This window comes from Pyrus communis, chromosome 6 (assembly GCF_041283825.1).
Source record: "Pyrus communis isolate YQ-2024b chromosome 6, ASM4128382v1, whole genome shotgun sequence".
NCBI lineage: Eukaryota > Viridiplantae > Streptophyta > Magnoliopsida > Rosales > Rosaceae > Pyrus > Pyrus communis.
In genome coordinates this window covers 7,222,122-7,238,333 of record NC_142570.1, presented here as the reverse complement: position 1 = coordinate 7,238,333, position 16,212 = coordinate 7,222,122, and the positions used below count along the sequence as shown (strand labels likewise).

At 37.5% G+C, this 16,212-nt stretch overlaps 2 long non-coding RNA genes across 2 annotated transcripts; one reads left to right on the top strand and one right to left on the bottom strand.

Annotated features, from left to right (window-relative positions):
• Positions 1-4,564: 4,564 nt before the first annotated feature.
• On the bottom strand, positions 4,565-9,808 carry LOC148696199 (uncharacterized). The gene is made up of 2 exons (XR_015963803.1): positions 9,252-9,808; positions 4,565-4,692 (listed from the first exon to the last, which is right to left on the bottom strand). It is a non-coding gene; the product is annotated as an uncharacterized LOC148696199 (long non-coding RNA).
• Positions 5,445-6,243, top strand: LOC148696200 (uncharacterized). The gene is made up of 2 exons (XR_015963834.1): positions 5,445-5,640; positions 5,943-6,243. It is a non-coding gene; the product is annotated as an uncharacterized LOC148696200 (long non-coding RNA).
• Positions 9,809-16,212: the final 6,404 nt, after the last annotated feature.

Sequence of the window (16,212 nt, the reverse complement as noted above, 5' to 3'; positions counted from 1 at the left end):
CGACAATTAATAAAACTACATAAACTTAAATGACGATAAGTAAATACATTAAAATATAGAACCTGACGAAAATCAAATGGACCAAAATTATAATTTCGCCTTTTCAAAGATTGAAGTCAATCCATTAAGCATTATCCTTGAAGAGTTGAAGGGTTGAAGGCTTTTGAGGCTGCCTCATTCCCTTATCACAATACAAGAGTATTAGTCTTGGTAAATTCACTTTTGGTGCAGCTCCTCTTCGTATCGAACCACCAAGAAGTCTCCATTGTCACTTCTAACTTTCGAAAGACATTCAATGATACCGGAATGCGCTCTTAGTCGAGTTAACAGAACGCTCCTTTGAATATTGCCAAGAAAAGCGGTAAAACTATTAAAATTCTATTTTAAAAAGTTAAACCGAAAAAATTTGTCTCTAAAAGACTCTATAAAGGACTTCATATAATAGCAAAGTGAACGGTTGCTCTTTAAATTTATGGAGTTACTGTTCATATGCTAAATGTTAAAAAAAACTAATAAAACTCAATGGTGGACCTGTGAACCAAGTAGAAAAGGAAGCGAGAAAGTGGTTGTAGAAAATGAGTTGGTTGAGTTTGAATTTTAATTATAACATGTTCAAAGTTTTGCCAAAATAGAGAGTATTGTTGAAATATTCCACATCAGCTGAATGAGGTAAAAAAAGAAGTATTTAAATATCTTAACTTCACACCATTTAATATTGAGGCTTTGTTATAAAACCCCATACCTTTCGGAAAATGAATGTGATAATTCATAAGTTGAGAACAACATCGATATTGTTGAAAGTAGACCTTGGCACGTCTATATGTTAATTTGAACGATATTAAAGTCAGGGAATGAGTCCGTACTGCCGCATGATGGGTGGGTCCCCTAACCCCGTGTGATGATGATGGGTCCACTGGCTACGTGTGTTGGATGAGTGGTTGCTAATCTGTTGATCTCCCACGTGTGACCCACTAATTAGATCCCACGTGAAGAGGCGTGTTGAAATATCCAACATCAGCAGAATAAGGGAGAAAATAATAGTTTAAATATCCTACCTACTTCAATAAATATAAGACCTTTTGTGATAAAATCTCACACTTGCCGAACTATGCAGGTGATAATTAACAAGGTGAGGTCAATATCGATGATGTCCCGTCTTTCTGATAATTTTACATGTTAAAAATGAAAAATTAAATTGATTAACTAAAATAGTTTTTTGACATTATCACTTACTAGTTTAACAAAAATTTAGAACTGCTTTTGAAGATGCTCCTAGCTCGTTATATATCGAACACTGTTTAGTTCAATTAATCTATTAGAATATGCTCTAAATCGAGTTAATGGAATATTATTTTTAACTCCTTTATATATCGAACACTGTTTCATTCTTTACTCGCAAAAAGTCGAATATTTTTCTGACCAGAAAGACATTCATGACCAATTGCATCAAATTGGTTCCGGATCTCTTCCATCAAGATCATCGGATCAAGTGATTTGAACCTTTAAAATTTTATTCAATAGTTAAAAATTATTATAACTTTTAAAAGATCAAAATAAATGAACTGTTGAATGAAATTTCAAACATTCGAATCACTTGATTCGATAATTTTTGTGAAAGAGATCCTGAAAGGATATTTCTCATCAAATTTGTATTAGATGTAGCTGTGAATTGTGAAACCCACGGTTGTTACTTCAAAGGCCTAACATGCATAAATCAACTCATGGATTTCATGTAATATTTTATACATGTGTTGTCCGTTGTGCAGCTTTTGTGCTAAGTTCATTGTTTTTTGTATTTAATTTCAACGTGCTACAGGTATCTTAATGACAGACAAAATAACTTTTTGGGCATGCGTGCAATGCATACAATTTCCAAGTCAAGGAACCAAGACACTTGATCAGACCAAGTCATAAGACATTAAAAACTTTAAATTTTATTTATTTTATTTTATTATTTAAACGATCACGATTAAAAATATTAATTCTTTTATAAAGGAAAAATATATAATATAAAAAGAGAAAAGGAAAAAAAATTAAAGGAGAAAATATCATGCTCCAAAAACAAAAACCTTTCTTCGTTGGAACTTGGAAAGTGGAATTATACTTCTCTTCCCTTTCTTCGGTGGGACTTTGTCATGGTCCCACCAGCTAGAGTCCCAGTAGTCTTAGGCGGCCACCGCAAAACAGAGGAGGGATCTACGCCACTTCGCGCGGATCCCAAATCCGTCTCCCTCTCGAACTTTCTTCCTCCCCTATAAATACCGACCCTTCTTCCTCAAGTTCCTCATCAATCAGACATTCAAATTCTCTCTACAGTTTAGATTAATCGACTTTCCGAGTTGGTTTTTCTCGATCGAAGGAAAAAAGAATTGGGTTTTCGAGTACTGGATCATCTGATCAGAAAAATACCTTGAGGTTCAGGAAATCATGAATTCCATGTTCAGTTCGTTCGATGCCTTGTGTGCTGAGTTCTTGGGCCAGACGGTGAAGTCCTCCTTCCCGAAAAACCAGCTGAAGAGTACTGCCGCAGTTCCATCAAGTAACACGGTTAATACAGCAAAGCAAGAGGGAAATATGGAGTCCCCGCCGGAGGCTCGTGTGAAGAAGCAGAGCCGGAGGACGCCGCCGCGGTTCGCTGTGGAGCTGGACGGGCTCAATTGCTTTGAGACCCTGATCTCTCGTTAACTACAGCGGCTGCTGGAAGTTTAATCCCGCTCGTCCCAGATTATATTCAGATTGTCATACCAGAAAAAAATTGAAAAAAAAAAAAAAAAAAAGAATTACTGATGTAAATGTTAATAGGATACGCTACAATTCTTTCATCTCTCTTTTCCCTTTCCCCTAATTATTTTTTAAGTACCGAAGTTGAAGTTTTGGTTATAAATCAAATTTCGAAGTGTTATCATCACGCAAAATTTTATTTTATTTTAATTGAATAATGTAATTCTACTGTACTTTATTGCTAAAGTTTACAATTGCCGCCTGCCATCTGGAATTTTGCCTACCAATCAACGAGAAACAGGGAATTGAAACTGGTTCGGGTTTATAAAGCGTACAGCTTACGCCTGCAACCGAAACAATTTATACAAATGAATTGAAGAAGATCAAGAACAAGAACGTGAATAAAGTTTAGCAATTTCAGGTAGCTTTTGTCTTTTGGTAACAAGTTCTTGTTAACAAAGGACAAAAGTTTAGCATTTTTGCCTCACATTCGTTAACTACATTGTAAAAGATGAAGAATTGGTCCAGAGGAAGGGGAAGATGATAAAGAGAAACAAAAGAAATTCTACAGAGTGAGTTTAGAGAGAGAAATAAGATTTGTATTAACTGATCAAATGAATATTACACACATTATTTTTATAAAAGAAATCCTAACTACTTTAACCAAATACTAACAAACTTACTAACTGAATTTCTAACTGTATTACACTTGTACCCTTAATAACACTCTCCATTTAAGCCCCACATCAAACTCTTCGTTCAGTAAAAAAATAACTTGTGTGCTTGTCTTCTTGAACACAAACAGAACGTGTATAATTTATGTTTGATAACAACTCATAATCTTTTTGTTCATCAATCTCAAACTCCTCCTTCCCTTGGTGAGCCGTAAAACAATGTCTGTTTTCAGTGGATTTAGTGGAGGCATCTGTGCGGACTTCTTCGGTGACGAATGTGGTGTGGCTCTGCCTAATTGCAAGTCAACTACCAAAGCCAACCATACCAGTCCGAGTTCTTCAGAATCATCCACCATGAATAAAGTTACTACGAGCAAGAACAAGAACAAGAACGTGGCAAGTCCACCAACTCAGAATCCAAAGCCTGGGATGTGGAGCTGTGCACTCGCTTTACAACCTACCTTTGATGGCTTGTCCTTCTTTGTAAAACCCTAGTTTTTCCAACAAACTACTTAATGTTCAATTCTTAAGTAGAATTGGTTACGGTGAACTCGAATACCCTAGGGATTGCTTCTTTGTGTCTCCAATCCTATTATTTCCATGCGTTTTATTTTCGATCTTTATTTAATTTTCAGTTTAGAATCTCGTATCTTTTCCGTTCAAGCTTCTCAATTATAATTTGTTTCAATTTAGTTAGTAAGATTTTTAGAAGCAATTTGATCTATGTGGGAGGCTTGGTGCTTATTTATTATTTTATCATCATTCGATTTGTATACTTGCGAGCACTAAAATTCGAGATTTAATGAAGTTAATAAACACTTAAATAATAATACAATTATCAATACTACAACATATAATTTACAAAATATAATATAATTTAAATACGTAATGTCTCTACCATTAGAAAAACTTAAATTATAATATTAAATAAATTAAAATAAAACTTGGCCAAAACTTCACGGAACAAAATTGAAGTCAATCCATTAAGCAATATTCTATGTAGTGCAACCCTTGAAGAGTTGAAGGTTGAAATAGTATGAATGTGGTCTTTTGTTTATCCATGAGTTGACCGTTGACTAACCAATGCGAGAGTACTAGTCTTCGTAAATTCAATTTTGGTGCACTCCTATTAATATATTCAATGATACCGAAATGTGTTCTGAGTCGAGTCAATAGAACATTCCTTAAAACGTAAATTTACTAAAATTTTATTTTAAAAAGTCAAATTTCCAATCCCTATGCCATCAATTCCAATTTCTTTCCACCATCTTTCCCATCCTCCATCTCCTAGGCTTTCCTCTTGTTAGACAAATAAGGAATATGGTTGGAGTCCTTGTGTAATTGTATATAATATTATTATTGGAAGAATAAGCCGTCCTACAGCCGTCAAGCCGTCAAGCCGTCCTACAGCCGTCCTACCTTGTCCTACCTACACACTAGCCGTCCTATAGCCGTCAAGCCGTCCTACAACCGTCCTACCTTGTCTTACCTACACACTAGGACGGCTACCTTGTCCTCTACAGCCATCCTACCTTATCCTACCTACACACTAGGACGGCTACCTTGTCCTACCTACACATTTGTATCATGTATATATATCCTTGTAATCTTGTAGAGAAAAATTAATGAGAAAAAGCATTCTCTTCCATATTTTCCACAAAGCATTCTCTTCTCTTCCATATTTTCCACAAAGCATTTTCTTCCATATTTTCTACATGGTATACAGAGCAGGTTTATAACCCTAGCCCTAATTTTTTTTTTTCGGCAGCTTTCTCTGCCGTTCCCATGGCTGTTCGTGGCCCGTCCCGTCCCTCCTCTGCTCGTCCTCCCCTCCACTGCACCTACTGCAATTTTGATTATCATACCCGATACACCTGCCATAAACTTCATGGCTATCCCGTTGGCCATCCCCTCCACAGCCAACCGTGGCGACCACCGCGCCGTGCCACTGCTTCCAGTTCTTCCCGCAGCCATGCACCTTTCAGTCCTCCCAGGCAGCCACGATTTTCTGCTTCCCGGCCCCATAATTTCACCCAGGCCTATCACGTGCAAGGCACCCAGGCCCCCGCCTCCTCTTCTACTCCAGCGACCCACCAAGTGCACGGGGCCCAGCCCACTTTGCATGACTTGCAGCTTGCCATGCCTGACCTCTCTGCCGAGCAGCACTCCCGTGTTCTAGCTGCTCTACGTGACACCACCACCCCTCCTCAGGCCAATGCCGTTCTCACTACTGATTTTGCCCAAGGTTTGTTACCTGTCACCTCTCGTCATGGTCAATGGATTCTTGACAGTGGTGCTACGGATCATATTACTTCTTCCGCTTCATGTTTGGTTAATCGTTCTCCTTCACATTTGCCACCTGTTTCTTTGCCTAGTGGTGTTTCCGCTCCCATTACTTTTACCGGCACTCTTCCTTTAAATTCATCAGTTACTTTGAAGGATGTTTTATGTGTCCCTAATTTCCGAGTGGACCTTTTATCGGTTGGTAAACTTACAGATGGATTATCGTGTTCCATAACCTTCTTTCCTTCTTGGTGTGTTTTGCAGGACTTGGTTTCGAAGGCGATGATTGGTGTGGGTAAGCGACGTGGCGATCTGTATTACCTTGTGGCCCTTACCTCTTCTCTCCCCACCCGTCAACCTCTCTGCAACATCATTACCATCCCCTCCTCCCTCTGGCATAGGCGTCTTGGTTACCCCTCCTCCACTCGTTTGCAAGCTTTAGCATCTAGCTCTCTTAATTGTACTTTTGATTCTAGTCATATTTGTGATGTTTGTCCGTTGGCAAAACAAACTCGTCAACCTTTTCTTTTGAGTTCAATTTCATCAACTTTCCCTTTTGCTTTAATTCATTGTGATATTTGGGGCCCGAATCGTCAATCTTGTCTTTCTGGTGCTCATTATTTCTTAACCATTATGGATGATTTTTCTCGCTTTACGTGGGTCTTCCTCATGAAACATAAATCCGACACTCAACAATTAATTAAGGATTTTTTTGCTTATGTCACTGCCCAATTCCGCACTACCATCCAATGCATTCGTACTGACAATGGTGATGAATTTTTATCTCTTCGTAGTTTTTTCTCTGATCATGGGGTGCTTTTACAAACTTCTTGTGTTTATACCCCCCAACAAAATGGCGTTGTTGAAAGAAAACATCGTCATCTTCTTGAAACCGCTCGCGCCCTTCGTTTTCAATCCCATCTTCCTATCAAGTTTTGGGGGGAATGTGTTCTTACTGCTACTTATCTCATCAATCGTTTCCCTACCCGTCTTCTCCATCATAAATCCCCATTTGAGGTTCTCTTTTCGAAAACCCCATCTTATGACCACTCCCACCACCAAATTTTCCCCTCGGGCTCATCGTTGCATTTTTCTCGGTTATCTTCATGGACAAAAGGCCTATACCCTTTACGATCTCGACAATCACCGCATTTTCACTAGTCGAGACGTCATCTTTCACGAAACTACTTTCCCTTATGCCGTTTCTCACCCTCCTATCCCATCCTCTTCGCCTACCCTACCCATCTCACCCCCTCTGGACTTTACATATAACCCACCCCTTCCTGCCCCAACGCCTCACCCTCCTCCACCTTCCTTCCCTTCCACGCCTCCCACAGATTCCCTTGCTGCCCCATTACCCGTTCCTCCCCATGCCCCTGCCCTATCGGCATCCCCTCCTTCACCCCCCCCCCCCCCGCTACTTCCTTACCTTTCACCCTTTTACCCACGGACATCCCTACCCCCATCCACTACCTACCAATCCTCCCCTTCCCCGCACCTCTTCCCGTGCCCACAAACCTCCATCCTATTTAAAAGACTATATTTGTTCGCAGGTGATTCTGCCATCCCACCCATCTTCGACTTCGCAACCCGGTTCTACACAAGGTACGCGATATCCACTTTGTAATTTTCTCTCTTATCACCGTTACTCTCCCAGGCATTTTTCTTACATTAACTCTGTCAGTCGGACTGTGGAGCCTTCCTCCTTTGCCGAGGCTGCCACTGACCCCAATTGGCAACGTGCTATGACTGAGGAGCTTCAAGCTTTACATGCTAATGGTACTTGGACTTTAACTTCCTTGCCCCCTGGCAAAATTCCCATTGGTTGTAAGTGGGTGTACAAACTCAAGCACAATTCCGACGGCTCTATTGACCGCTACAAAGCTCGTTTGGTTGCTAAAAGCTTCACTCAGGCTGAAGGTATTGATTATCATGACACTTTTTCTCCTACTGCTAAGATGATTACAGTGCGTTGTCTTCTGGCTCTTGCTGCTAGTCAGTCTTGGTCTCTTCATCAGCTTGATGTTAATAATGCTTTCTTACATGGTGACTTACATGAAGAAATCTATATGTCTCCTCCTCCTGGTCTTCGGCGACAGGGGGAGAATCTTGTGTGTCGCCTTCACAAGTCACTTTATGGTCTTAAGCAGGCTTCTCGCCAATGGTTTGCCAAATTCACTAGTGCCATCATTTCTGCCGGTTTTCAACAATCCAAAGCTGACTATTCATTGTTCACTAAAAAGTCTGGTATTTCTTTCACAGCTTTGCTCATTTATGTGGATGATATTGTGATTACAGGCAATGATGCTAGTGCCATTAATTCTCTGAAGTCTTTTCTCCGTGATCATTTTCGGATAAAAGACCTTGGTGATTTAAAATATTTTTTGGGTATTGAGGTTTCTCGTTCCAAACAAGGGATTTATATTTCTCAACGCAAGTATGCATTAGAGATTCTCAAGGACTATGGTTTTTTGGGAGCACGACCCATTGCTTTTCTTATGGATGACACAAAATTATATGATAAAGGAGAACTTCTCAAGGATCCTGAAAAGTATCGACGATTAGTAGGTCGGTTAATATATCTCACTATCACTCGGCCGGATATCACCTATTCTGTGCATGTTCTAAGCCGTTTTATGCACGAGCCAAGGATATCTCATATGGATGTTGCGCTTCGTATTGTTCGTTATTTGAAGGCTACTCCAGGTCAAGGTTTATTATTTCGTTCTGACAACCAGACCAAGTTAACTGCGTTTTGTGATTCTGATTGGGCAGGTTGCCCTATCACTCGCCGTTCGACTACTGGGTATTGTGTATTCTTGGGCGGTTCTTTGATTTCTTGGCGGACGAAACGACAGAAAACCGTTTCGCTCTCTTCAGCAGAGGCGGAATATAGGGCCATGGCAGGTGCTTGTTGCGAGATAGTTTGGCTTCGTTTTTTGTTGAAGGATTTGAAGATTCCTTTGGATGGTCCTTCCATTTTATTTTGTGATAATCAAGCAGCGTTACATATAGCTGCCAATCCTGTTTTTCATGAACGAACTCGTCACATTGAGATGGATTGTCACTTTATACGAGATAAGATTGTAGGTGGCACAATAGAGACCAAGCATGTGGGTACGGCACAACAGTTGGCAGACTTGTTTACCAAACCTCTTGGGAAAGAAAAGTTTTCGGGTATGTTACGCAAGTTGGGAGTTCTTGACATCCACTCTCCAACTTGAGGGGGAGTGTTAGACAAATAAGGAATATGGTTGGAGTCCTTTTGTAATTGTATATAATATTATTATTGGAAGAATAAGCCGTCCTACAGCCGTCAAGCCGTCCTACAGCCGTCCTACCTTGTCCTACCTACACACTAGGATGGCTACCTTGTCCTCTACAGCCGTCCTACCTTGTCCTACCTACACACTAGGACGGCTACCTTGTCCTACCTACACATTTATATCATGTATATATATCCTTGTAATCTTGTAGAGAAAAATTAATGAGAAAAAGCATTCTCTTCCATATTTCCACAAAGCATTCTCTTCTCTTCCATATTTTCCACATTCTCTTCCATATTTTCTACACCTCTAACCCATTTGATTTCGGATTTGTAGCTCCTTTTCTCAAACGCGTTTTGTCGCGCATTTCTCGGGATGTGCGTAGAGCTCTGGTGTAGGTGATCTCACCACCACCTCTCATGGATCAGGAAGTGTGTTTTGCTCCGGCTCGGGTGTTTACACCACCACCTCCCATGGATTTGTCTTCGACGACTTTGTTGCCTTCGGTGACTATGTTGCTGATGAGTTTTCTCACCAGCTTCCTTTGTTTCGCTACAAATCTGTCATCTATGGTGCTTTGTGAAGGCTGTGGGAGGCGTCTTTCCATCATTTTTGTGGAGTTGCTTGGCTAGATTTCTGTCGTCTGTTGGATGGAAGGTCTCCGTCGGTGCATCGGCGGAAGTTGCAAGGAAGATAGGTTTTCTGTTTCTGTTGTTGTTTCTGGGCTCAAACTTTTGGTTTGGGCTTTGTTTTGGGGGTCCATATTGTGTTTTGGGCTTTTTCTTGTAATCGGACCTCAATCTGTTGTAAATTTTAGTGTGGTTTGGCAATAAATCTTCCGCTTTTTCCAAAAAAAAAAAAAAAGTCAAATTTAAGAAATTTATCCCTAAAAGACCTTTTAATGGTCTCTATATAAGAGCAAATCAAATAAAAAAAAAGAGTAATGTTAAGTAGACTAAACTTGCAAATTAAATGATGTATCATCAATAAAAAATAAACACATTAATTAACATATAAGTAATAATTCAATCATCAACTTCCATATTATTTAGTTTATAAAGTTTAGGCTACAAATTTAGTTTCTCTACCATTACCCATAGACAGTGTTGTTAAAGATGAAAAGTTAATTTGAGTAGCTATACTGTCACTCAGTACTACGGTTTGAAAATATTTCTCTTCACTTGTAAGTGAGAGGTCTTGAGTTTGAATTTTGTGGATGGCAAATTCGATAAAAATTAAGTTGCCCATTGTGTAGCTTAGCTGAACTCCTCTTCCCTTTAATGTAAAATATATCTTGGTACTAAAAAAAAAAAAGTTTTTGACACTATTCACTTGCTAGTTTAACAAAAATTTAAAACTTCCTTTGGAGATACTCTTTCGTTATGTATTGAACACTGTTTAGTTCAATTAATATAAATATATATATATATATTTATAATTTCTTTAAATTGAGTTAACAGGGTATTATTTGACTCTTTGTATATCAAAAATTGTTTAATTCTTTACTTGCAGAAAGTGAAATAGTTTCCTAACTAGATAGATATTCATTCCCAAGTCCATCACATGTATTAGATCGAGCTGTGAATTGTGAAACCCACGGTTGATATTTCAATAGCCTAACACGCATAAATAAACTCATAAAGAAGGTTCTAAAAGATGTTAAGCGCTAGTTGAGGGGCGGGTTGCGGCCTAGCGCTTAGACGGTTAGGTGGGGTCTAGACGGATTAGGCGGATTTAAGTAAATTTATCATATTTCGTGTAAATAAGTATCTACTTATACTTAAAATATATAATTTCATCATAAATTACAAAATAAAATGCATATATATAATGAAGTATTGAAACATAACGAAAACATATGAAATAAAGATATAATGTGTGTTTATTTAAGTATTCAGCATGTCTTTTCAATTTATTGGAAAAAAAAAATAAAATGCAAAATAAAAATTATCTATTTGTTTAAGTGAGTTGCGATCTAAGCATGTGCTTAAGCTGGTCTGGACAAGTTAGGTAGGTGCCTAGGCATTCTAGGCGCATTTTCTTAATTTTCAAACGCTTAAACATTAATCGGGACAGGAGCTAGCCGCCTAGCGTCTAGACGGGACCTAAACGGCGCTAGGCGAAAATTTTTAAAACTGTGCTCATAAATATCAAGTAATATTTTATACATGTGTTGTACGTTACGCTAAGCTTTTGTGCTAAGTTTGTATATATTAAATTTCACAAATTTTTTAATCCCCAAAAGCCAAAGGAGGAAATGATCTTGGTTTTGTGTGTGTGCGTGTGTGTGTGTGTGTGCAGCACGACGTGTGTAAGCAAAAGGTGAATCTAGGTAAGTTGATCGATCCCAAAATTTAATATTTTCCGTATGACTAGAACCTTGTCATGACTCATGACTTACTATTCTTGTTATTATACTTTCGTAACTTTAAATTATATATCTTTTTTTTGTACTCACATGTATTAACAGATCTTATTTTTATTATAAAAATAATATAAATAATAATACAAATAAATAATAAATGTATCATTACTCAATCAAAATACAATAACACCATTTCAACATGCTACATGTATTTTAATCACACACAAAATAACCTTTTTGGGCATATGTGTACAATTTCTAAATCAAGAAATCAAAGACAAGATTAGACCAAGTCATAAGACATCAAAGACTCCTTTCCCAAGATAAGCACAGACCCGGATTCATATAGAAACTGATTAGGATTCTTTCCCGACTATTTTTTTTTATTATTCGTATTTGAATGGTGGTGATTGATTTATTTTAAATATTTTGAGTTATTTTATTTTTTTTGTAGGAATAGTTATTATTATTTTAAAATTTTCATTCTACATTCTTCATAATTGTATTTTTTTAATTATAAAACGTTTAAAATATAAAATAAGATTTATGAAATACTAACAACAATTCATTTTTCTAAATAGCGTGATGAAAACTTTAGAATTTGAAATTATACTACCCTTTCCTACTTTAGAATTTGAATTTATATTACCCCTTCCTTTCTTCCTTGGGACTTGTCATGGTCCCATCGGCTAGAGTCCCAGCAGTCTTACGCGGCAACTGCAAAACAGAGCATCCACGCTATTTCTCTCCACACGCATCCCAAATCCCTCTCCCTCTCGAACCTTACATTCCTCCTTCCCTATAAATACCCACCCACCTTTCTTCCTCAACTTCCTCATCAATCAAACATTCAAATTCTCTCTCTACACTTTAAAAGTATCGGTTTTGCGAATTGGGTTTTCTCGATTGAAGAAAACAAGAATTGGGTTTTCGAGTTTTGGATCATCTGATCAGAAAAATACCTTCAGGTTCAAGAAACATGAATTCCTTGTTCAGTTCGTTCGATGCCTTGTGTGCTGAGATCTTGGGCCAGATGGTGAAGTCCTCCTTCCCTGCACACCAGCTGAAGAGTACTGCCGCAGTTCCATCTAGCAACACGGTTAATACAGCGAAGCAAGAGGGAAATATGAAGTCATCGCCGGAGGCTCGTGTGAAGAAGCAGAGCCGGAGGACGCCGCCGCGGTTCGCGGTGGAGCTGGACGGGCTCAACTGCTTTGAGACACTCGTCTCTCGTTAACTACACCGGCTGCTGTAATTTAAACCCCCCGTCTTCCCAGATTATATTCAAATTCTTACACCAAAGTATTCGTGTATATGTTAATTGGATATACTACAATTCTTTCATCTCTTTTTTTCCCAAATTTGTGTTAATTTTTTTGGTACCTATAAATCAAATTTCGAAGAGTTTTCATAAAGTAAATTGTATTTTATTTTATTTGCCTTGTTGCTAAAGTTTACAAACGCCGCCTGCTATGTGGAATTTTGCCTTCTAATCAACAAGAAACAGGGAAGGAAATTGAAAACTAGGTTGAATATATAAAGTGTACACTGTACAGCTTAAACTTGCACCCAATTAAAGCAATTTAAATTTTAGGGACTGTATACGGTACATGCATTATATACTATACGTAGCACGTAGCAATTTTGGCATTCCTCTTTTATCGGTATTTACCCTGCGAGTAATGCTAGAGAGACTAAATTTGTAGATAAAGTTTTAGAAACTAAAGGACATGGAAGTTGTTAATTGATTTATTACATAATCATTGATAAACGTGTTCATTCTTATTGATGACACATCATTTAATTTGCAAATTTAGTTTCAAATGCTATTCATACCATGTTTTTATACTACATTTCTATATCACCTTGGATAACATCTGATGTGGACAGTCACATCATTTGAAAAATTTGCAAAATCCAAGGAAATGAATGAGAAAGACCCTTCATATACTACAATTATCATTTAATTAACTAGTTTTTCTTAATTTTTTATTTATTAAATAATGAACTAAATTTAAATTTTTGATTAATTCAAATAATGTGTCTGTCCACATTAAATGTCATCTAAGATAGTATGAAAATATGGTACAAAAATATGGTATGAATAACATTACTCTTACTCTGCATTCTAAATTGAATATTTTACTATTTTAAAGTGTGTAGCCATGTTGATTTGCATGGGTAACACATCTTCTACAAAAACATAGGAAGATGGGCAGATCGGCTTGAAGTACTCTCCGTACTTGGTGTGCCTAAATGCATATCGGATTGGGACAAGGATGTCGGAAAAGAGTTTTTGGACTCTCTGCATGAGTCAGAAGAAACATGACTCAAAACTTCAATCCTGCCATATCATGCCTTGTCTGATGATCAAAGGGCTCGTTTGGTGCATACGAATGAAACGTGAGTCACTAACTTATAAAACTTAATTTATATTGAAGGTTAAATTAGAAAGCTCAACTCTTCTGATCTCACTTTTTATTGAGTAATTCATCTTCAGCCTTCAAGTTATTTAACATTGAGCATAGTAAATTATTTATTTCAATCTAATCTTGAACACCAAATAAGTCCAAATTGAATATAATGTAGGCTAAATAGTCAAAATGGTCCATGAAATTTTAATAATATATCAATTTGGTCCCTGAAATTGAAAATCAATAGAAATGGTCCCTAAAATTGTCCACCATCCATCATTTTGGTCATTCTATTAAAAACTCTATTAAGTGTCCCGGAGCTCTTGGCCAGAAGTTTGGGCAATTTTCAAAGCTTCGTAACTCAATCGTTTTTAACTAAATTCGACCCATAATATATCAAAATGAAGATAGAAAAGTTTAGAACAAGATTATATCTATTTGAAAGCCCAATGATTACTGGAGATGGCCAGAAAATAACCTCAAAGTTGATTGGTTTGCGGGAAAATTGAAAAAAATCGCTGGAAACTTGGTGAACTTTAAACATTTATAACTTCTTCAATACTCAACGAAATCAAATGATTAAAAAATGAAAATCATACTTCTCGATGAGATGAAGAGAATGGTACCTTTCTTGATAGCTAATTCACCGTGGTTTGACCGGAAAACAGCTTGAAAGTGGCTACCTATTTTTCAAGCCCTTTTTTGGGCAAACCACAGTGAATTAGCTGTCAAGAAAGGTACCATTCTCTTTGTCTCATCGAGAAGTATGATTTTTGTTTTTGAATCAGTCGATTTTGTTGAGTATTGAAAAAGTTATGAATATTTAAAGTTTACCCAGTTTCCAGTGAGTTTTCCAGTTTTCCCTCAGACCAGGCAACTTTAAGGCTATTTTCCAGCCATTTGCGGCAACCATTGGTCTTTTAAATAGGTATAATCTTGTTCTACACTTTCCTATCTTCATTTTGATTTATTAGGGGTCGAATTAAGTTAAGAAACGATTGAGTTACCAAGCTTTGAAAATTGTCCAAACTTCCGGCCAATAGCTCCGGGACACCTAACATAATTTTTAACGGAATGACCAAAATGATGGATAGTGAACAATCTCAGGGACAATTTCTATTGATTTTCAATTTCAATGACCAAAGTGATGTGTTATGCAAACCTCAATGACTATTTTGACTTTTAGCCTATGATGTATGTTAACTCACCAAACAATGCCTCAAAGTGAACAAGTTCAGAGTCTTTTTTCGAAAGAAGACATTTGCAAACCCGAACGACATCGTTTGGGGCACATGTAGGATACTAGCTCAGAAATATCAGCCGAGTCCTATGGCATCACTTGGAACTTGGATTCATAAATAATAATAATGTAACCACACAAAATATCAGCAGAAAATATCAAAGTGTGATATTCTCTTGCCCAATAACATTTCATTTATCATTATCAACACAATGTCAGCATCGCTTCATGAGTTTTTGTTCCGTGATGAGACATATATAGAGAGCAAAATAGTGAAACAGTTACACAAGAATTTTTCCTCGAAGAATATCCATATTGCTGAAAACCTGGCTGGCGAGGCCGAGTTGAAAGGAAAAGGATGGATCGAGTAGTAGTCAAGCACTGGCAGAGCCACGTTATGGGCTACGCTATAGTTCAGGTAGCTTTACGTGAAAGATAAAATTTTACATGTAATTTTTATTAATTTTTTAATAAAGCTTACCATATATTTAGTCATTAATCTAAATTCTCTAGGTATAGTCATATAAAATTATATGATACAGTTTAAAAACCGTCTCTTTTTCTGACATCTTTTTTCTCGTCGCTTTTTGTACAGGTACAAATTTAGATTTGTTTAATAACGAAAATTCTTGGCTCACCTTATGAAAATTTTCTTAAGGAAGCTGATATTGTGAAAAATACAGTATCAAGTTTTTTTGTTATAAAGATTTAAAATTTTAAACTAGCCCACTCAGTGAAAAATTCCAGATCCACACAGATGGTAGCAACTCTTCCACCAGAAAGCCCGCTGCTGCTAGAGATTGTTTTTCTAGATCCCAAATGTTCATGTCTAGTTTCTAACCAGCACAAATCCTATGATTCAACTTTGTGCTTCCCACTCGCTGGGAAAATCAACTTTCGACTTGCATCTCACTGTAACGAATAACGTAAAAATTGAATCAGAACAGCAGCAGCCTCTTAAGTTCCCACTTTTACCTTTTCAGTAGCAAATGTGAAGTTGCGACCAATGCAAGGGCATATAGTGCGGTGTTATATATCACTCATCACGTGACGTTGAAGGATTAAGTTTTTTACACGGAGCTGGAACTCTACTTTTGGAGGAGGACTTGGGCTGTGTAGATAAAAGGGGGCCAATTGCTGAATGATCGATGGCTTGGACTTTATTAATTAGAACAGAGACGACAGATCCGTCAAAGAAGACATGAGTTGAGAGCCGACTTTGAGGCTGTTGTGATTGTATCAACCGTGA